Consider the following 7,473-nt stretch of genomic DNA (forward strand, 5'->3'; position numbering starts at 1 on the left):
TTTAACGAGCGCAGTTTCAGTGCTATGATGCGATCTAAAGCCTGACTGAAATTTTTCGTGCATGTTGTTATTTTGTTAAAAAAAGAGCACAACTGAGTCCACACTACTTTTTCTAGTATTTTAGACAGGTATGGGAGATTTGAAATCGGTCTATAGTTTCCTAGTTCATTTGGATCTAAGTTTGGTTTCTTGATTAGAGGCTTAATGACGGCCATCTTAAAGGGTCCTGGGACATGGCCTAGATTAATTGACGAGTTGATAATGTTATAAATGGGCTCAGTTGCAACAGGTAGTAGCTCTTTTAATAATTTAGTTGATATGGGGTCTAATAAGCAAGTTTTAGGTTTAGATGTTGCAATAAGTTTAATTAAATCTTCCTGTTTTATAGGTGAAAAATGCTGTAGCCTTTCTTTTGGAGCGATGGTTGGTGCTAATTCATAGGAAAGATTTGGAGGTTGAGTTTTTACTATTTTGTCACGAATGTTTTCTCTGTAAAAAATATCATGAATTCATTGCTACCGAGGTGCGGTGGAATACCCAGGTCAGGTGGAGTCTGTTTATTTGCTAATTTAGCGACTGTGCTAAATAAAAACCTTGGATTGTTTTTGTTGGTTTCTATGAGGTTACGAAGGTGCTCAGCCTTTGCTGCTTTTAGTTCCTTTTAATAACAATTTGCAATCTCTTTCCACGCCATTTTAAAGACCTCTAATTGAGATTTTATCCATTTGCGCTCTAGTTTGCCTGTTTCTCTTTTAAGGGCACGAGTGGTGCTATTGTACCATGGTGCAATATTTTTCTCATTAATCTTTTTTGACTTCGTAGGTGCAACAGCTTCTTATGTATTAGAGAAAATAGTGCCCAATTTGCTGGTCATGTCATCGAGCGATTCTTTATTTATTGGTCTGGTTATTAAAGGAGTCAGATCTGGCAAGCTCTTTGCGAAACTATCTTTAGTAGCGGAGGTGATTGTTCTACCCTGTCGATAACGAGTTAAAGGGCTGATTCCTGACGTGCGCAAAGTACCCGTTATAAGATAGTGATCGGTGACATCGTCGCTTTGAGGCATAATATCTATATTGGTTAGATCGGCTTCGTGAGATATAATCAGGTCTAGTGTATGATTAAATCGATGAGTGGGTCCTTTAATGTGTTGTATTACTCCAAAAGATTGTAGTAGTTCTGTAAATGCCAGTGCTAATGCATCGTTAGCGCTATCTACGTGGATATTAAAATCTCCGACAATTAGTATTTTATCAACGTTAACCAATAGGTCCGATAGGAAGTCCGCAAACTCTTTCAGAAAATCAGTATAGGGACCAGGGGGTCTATACACCGTAGCCAATGTAAAAGAAAGCAATGGTTTTTTACTTTTGTTAGGAATAATTATGTTCAACGCAAGCACTTCAAATGATTTAAATGTATGCTCTGTTCTCTTAGTTACAGTAAGAAAGTTTCTAAATATTGTAGCGACGCCGCCACCCCGACCAACCGGACGTGGCTCATGCATATAACAGTAACTTGGTGGGGTACACTCATTTAGACCGACATAATCATTTGGTTTAAGCCAGGTCTCTGTAAAACAGAGTATATCAAAACTGTTGTCCGTGATCATTTCATTTACAATAACTTCTTTTGAATTTAGTGACCTAATATTAAGTAAGCCGAACTTTATGAATTGGTTTTGGTTGTTTATTACATTGTCTTCAGGTTTAATCACGATCAGATTTTTTCTCTGACTTTTACCAAAATATTTACTTTGTAGTATTATTCGGGGGACACATACGGTCTCTATATATTTGGAAACAGTAACATTTTGGAACATACGTAAATAAAACGCTTTAGTAATATGTCAGTCAGTGGGGTAAACAAAATGACTGTTTATATTTATATTAAGCGAGCATGTGTTTTTTTCCCACTAAATGAATAGAAATACAATTTAAATGGTTTTATATTATTAAACTGCAGTTTTATAGCAGTGAAAATTCAGATTTATAGCATTCATCATTATAACAGATTTTCTCATTAATTTTCCATATATAATAAATAGAAATGACCAGATTCATCCCATGAATACCCATCCCGAGGTAACTACAGATTGCTCCAGTTGAACGTCAAGTGTCATCCTCCTGTGTGAGCCTGTGGACTAATTTATCATCCCAGCTCCTTTATTTTGTAGGGACCTTTATTTTGATAGGGGGTGAGAATGTTGAAAGGTAAATATGGCCGCCTCTCACCTTTCTAAAACAAAGAACAAGAAAACTTTTGGAACGTGTTAAGCATACAGTTTTTTACATTGCTATGGAATTACTATTGAATCGTTATTGAACATTATTTTGATCTTAAGTTGTGACTTTTTTGACCACCATTCTTCTAACAACAATTACTTATTACCACTTACTAATCAAATGAAGTCTATGCTTTGTTTGATACTATCAAACTACTTACCTGCCTGCTGCCTGCATTGCTCTGCTTACCTTCCCCCTTTAACCATCTGCAGGAATCCCGTTTCATCCATCACAAAAAATGTACAATTTTAAGTTTATCTTTGTTGGATAGCTTGTCAAAGAAGTTAAGCAATACGTCCCAGCTAAGAGTGGTCTGCCAATACACCCTGTATCCATCTTCATCTGTCCAGAAGCCTCTGTTCAGCATTCTCTGCTTCAGTCTTCCTCTGTCCAGCATCCTCTACTTCAGTCTTCCTCTGTCCAGAAGCTCTACTTCAGTCTTCGCCTGTATCAGTCTCCCTCTGTCCAGCAGCCTCTACTTCAGTCTTCCTCTGTCCAGCAGCCTCTACTTCAGTCTTCCTCTGTCCAGAAGCTCTACTTCAGTCTTCGCCTGTATCAGTCTTCCTCTGTCCAGCAGCCTCTACTTCAGTCTTCCTCTGTCCAGCAGCCTCTACTTCAGTCTTCCTCTGTCCAGAAGCTCTACTTCAGTCTTCGCCTGTATCAGTCTTCCTCTGTCCAGCAGCCTCTACTTCAGTCTTCCTCTGTCCAGCAGCCTCTGCTTCAGTCTTCCTCTGTCCAGCAGCCTCTGCTTCAGTCTTCCTCTGTCCAGCATCCTCTTCTTCAGTCTCCTTCTGTCCAGCAGCCTCTACTTCAGTCTTCCTCTGTCCAGAAGCCTCTACTTCAGTCTTCCTCTGTCCAGCAGCCTCTGCTTCAGTCTTCCTCTGTCCAGAAGCTCTACTTCAGTCTTTGCCTGTATCAGTCTTCCTCTGTCCAGCAGCCTCTACTTCAGTCTTCCTCTGTCCAGCAGCCTCTGCTTCAGTCTTCCTCTGTCCAGCAGCCTCTACTTCAGTCTTCCTCTGTCCAGCAGCCTCTGCTTCAGTCTTCCTCTGTCCAGCAGCCTCTGCTTCAGTCTTCCTCTGTCCAGAAGCTCTACTTCAGTCTTTGCCTGTATCAGTCTTCCTCTGTCCAGCAGCCTCTGCTTCAGTCTACATCTGTCTAGAAGTCTCTACTTCAGTCTTCCTCTGTCCAGAAGCCTCTACTTCAGTCTTCCTCTGTCCAGCAGTCTCTACTTCAGCCTTCCTCTGTCCAGAAGCCTCTACTTCAGTCTTCCTCTGTCCAGCAGCTTCTACTTCAGTCTTCCTCTGTCCAGCAGCCTCTGCTTCAGTCGTTCTCGGTCCATCAGCATCTGCTTCAGTCTTCCTCTGTCCAGAAGCCTCTACTTCAGTCTTCCCCTGTATCAGTCTTCCTCTGTCCAGCAGCCTCTGCTTCATTCTTTCTCTGTCCAGCAGCCTCTGTCTCAGTCTACATCTGTCCAGCAGCCTCTGCTTCAGTCTTCCTCTGTCCAGCAGCCTCTACTTCAGTCTTCCTCTGTCCAGCAGCCTCTACTTCAGTCTTCCTCTGTCCAGCAGCCTCTGCTTCAGTCTTCCTCTGTCCAGCAGCCTCTGTCTCAGTCTACATCTGTCCAGCAGCCTCTGCTTCAGTCTACATCTGTCCAGAAGCCTCTACTTCAGTCTTCCTCTGTCCAGCAGCCTCTGTCTCAGTCTTCATCTGTCCAGCAGCCTCTACTTCAGTCTTAATCTGTCCAGCCACCTCTGCTTCATTCTTCCTCTGTCCAGAAGCCTCTACTTCAGTCTTCCCCTGTATCAGTCTTCCTCTGTCCAGCAGCCTCTGCTTCATTCTTTCCCTGTCCAGCAGCCTCTGTCTCAGTCTACATCTGTCCAGCAGCCTCTGCTTCGGTCTACATCTGTCCAGAAGCCTCTACTTCAGTCTTCCTCTGTCCAGAAGCCTCTACTTCAGTCTTCCTCTGTCTAGCAGCCTCTACTTCAGCCTTCCTCTGTCCAGAAGCCTCTACTTCAGTCTTCCTCTGTCCAGCAGCCTCTGCTTCAGTCGTTCTCGGTCCATCAGCATCTGCTTCAGTCTTCCTCTGTCCAGAAGCCTCTACTTCAGTCTTCCCCTGTATCAGTCTTCCTCTGTCCAGCAGCCTCTGCTTCATTCTTTCTCTGTCCAGCAGCCTCTGTCTCAGTCTGCCTCTGTCCAGCAGCCTCTGTCTCAGTCTTCTTCTGTCTCAGTCTTCCTCTGTCCAGAAGCCTCTACTTCAGTCTTTTGCGGGGTCAGTTGTGGCCTGGTGGTTAGATCGTTGGGCTTGTGATCAGAAGGTTGCCTGTTCTAATCTCAGTGCCAGCAGGTCATGACTGAAGTGCCCTTGAGCAAGGTACTTACCCCTGATTGCTCTGCAGTAATGTGCCACTGTAAGAAAACTACTTGTAAGTCGCTTTGGATAAAAGCGTCTGCCAAATGAATAAATGTAAATGTCTTCCCCTGTATCAGTCTTCCTCTGTCCAGCAGCCTCTGCTTCATTCTTTCTCTGTCCAGCAGCCTCTGTCTCAGTCTGCCTCTGTCCAGCAGCCTCTGTCTCAGTCTTCTTCTGTCTCAGTCTTCCTCTGTCCAGAAGCCTCTACTCCAGTCTTCCCCTGTATCAGTCTTCCTCTGTCCAGCAGCCTCTGCTTCATTCTTTCTCTGTCCAGCAGCCTCTGTCTCAGTCTGCCTCTGTCCAGCAGCCTCTGTCTCAGTCTTCTTCTGTCTCAGTCTACATCTGTCCAGAAGCCTCTGCTTCAGTCTACATCTGTCCAGAAGCCTCTACTTCAGTCTTCCTCTGTCCAGAAGCCTCTACTTTAGTCTTCCTCTGTCCAGCAGCCTCTGTCTCAGTCTTCTTCTGTCTCAGTCTTCATCTGTCCAGCAGCCTCTACTTCAGTCTTAATCTGTCCAGCCACCTCTGCTTCATTCTTCCTCTGTCCAGAAGCCTCTACTTCAGTCTTCCCCTGTATCAGTCTTCCTCTGTCCAGGAGCCTTTACTTCAGTCTTCCCCTGTATCAGTCTTCCTCTGTCCAGAAGCCTCTGTATCAGTCTTTCTCTGTCCAAAAGCCTCTGTATCAGTCTTCCTCTGTCCAGCAGCCTCTACTTCAATCTTCATCTGTCCAGCCGCCTCTGCTTCAGTCGTTCCTTGTCCAGCAGCATCTTTCTTAGTCTTCCTCTGTCCAGAAGCCTCTTCTTCAGTCTTCCCTTGTATCAGTCTTCCTCTGTCCAGCAGCCTCTTTTATGAAATGTTAGGAGTTGACATTATGGGTTCTTTTCCTTTGCAGCTCCCAATAACATGAGTATCTAATGGTGACTGTGGATTACCATACACGATGGGTGGAGCTCTTTCCCATGCGATCTGCAACTGCTTTGACCATAGCACGTATCCTCTAGATGGGGACTACCTACCCATATTCTTTCTGATCAATCACTCCAAAGCTTTCCACAGTGGCCTATTGGTTAGAGCGTTGGGCTTGTGATCAGAAGGTTGCTTGTTCGAATCTCAGTGCCAGCAGGTCATGACTGAAGTGCCCTTGAGCAAGACACCTTACCCATGATTGCTCTGCTGTAATGTGCCACTGTAAAAAACTACTTGTAAGTCACTTTGGATGAAAGCGTCTGCCAAATGAATAAATGTAAATTATTGCATCTTATTTTGAGGGCAACCATAAGAAATGGGATGTTTTCCTCTGTGAATTCAGATTTGCATTAAACGCAGCCGTACAAGAAACAGTCGGAGTGATGCCTGCTGAACTACACATAGGAAGAAAACTACAAAGTCCTATGGACAGAATCTTTCAGGCAGATGTCGTTGTTCCCTCAGACACTGTACCATATGAGACTGTTCGTCGATTTAAACAATTGCAGAAGAATGTGGAAATCAGTTCTAAGAAGGCACGGCTTCGTCAATTTAGGAACTATAACAAAAACCGAACGGAAGTGACAAATTTCAAGACAGAGTCTGGCTGAGGGCCTTCCCACAGACAAGTGGGCAGTCGTGGCCTAATGGTTAGAGAGTCGGACTTGTGACCAGATAGTTGCCAGTTCGATCCTCAGGGCCGGCAGGTAAAGACTGAGGTCCCCTTGAGCAAGGCACCTGACGCCCTACTTGCTCCCCGAGCGCTGCAGTGATAGCTGCCCACTGCTCCGGGTGTATGTGTGTTGCTGTGCCTCACGACTTGCTGTGCGTGTGTTCACTACTCTCTGGATGGGTTAAATGCAGAGGTCACATTTCAGGTATGGTTTAAAAAAAAATTAATAATCTGGATTTTGGAGTTAGTTGAATCAATGTTAAAATGATAAAGTTAATTTTCAATAGAAATATTTCTTGTTTTTGTATGAAAAGAGGTTGGGTGGTGGCAGTCGGGCTCATTGGGTGCTCAGCACCCCAAAGCTCTGACCCTAGAATCGCCCATGCGTGCAAGTATCATACTAAGTCTTATTAGTGGATTGATTGAGAGTCATTTAAACCTTTTGACAAAGGTGCTGTACAAGTAAGAAACTGATGTTATAAAACATGCTCTGTTCTTCTCTCTATTTCAACTTCAACCTTCTTCCAATGATAAACTGTGTGTATGTGTATGTAAGATTAGTGTGTGTCAAGTCTAGGTAGTAAAGGCCTGTTTTATGTCACACGTGACATCGTTTGTAGTTCATGCTCATAATCCAGAGTCCCTTATCATGCTGATTTCCCCAAATCATGAATTTGATCCAGATAAGTATAATTGATCATAATCAATTAAATTGATGCCAATTTGGGCTGATATTCATTTCCCTTGCAAAGGGTGGTGGAGAATATACTGCTTATAATTGTAATCAAAGCTCATGATAATTCTTATAACTTTGGTGGAAAATAGTGTTTAAATAATACTGTTCCTCATTGAATCCCCTACATAGATTATGATTATTCATAATCTAATAGAATGGTTTATATTGTTATTTCAGCAGGGTACTAAAGATATACAAATGTTTTTTTTTATCAATTATTAGTGCAAAGTCATCCATTAGGGAGTGTGACTAAACAGAGTGATAGTAAAATTAACCAATCGTAGGTCAATAAGGATATTAATATGTATATATAGCTTTAATGTTGGTAGAAATGTTTAGAATTTTGCTCAGCTGAAAGCACAGGATTATGATACAAATGGTCTCTATGGTAACGATATAACGGAAT

The sequence above is a fragment of the Barbatula barbatula genome, assembly GCF_947034865.1.
Source record: "Barbatula barbatula genome assembly, chromosome: 20".
In the NCBI taxonomy this organism is placed as follows: domain Eukaryota; kingdom Metazoa; phylum Chordata; class Actinopteri; order Cypriniformes; family Nemacheilidae; genus Barbatula; species Barbatula barbatula.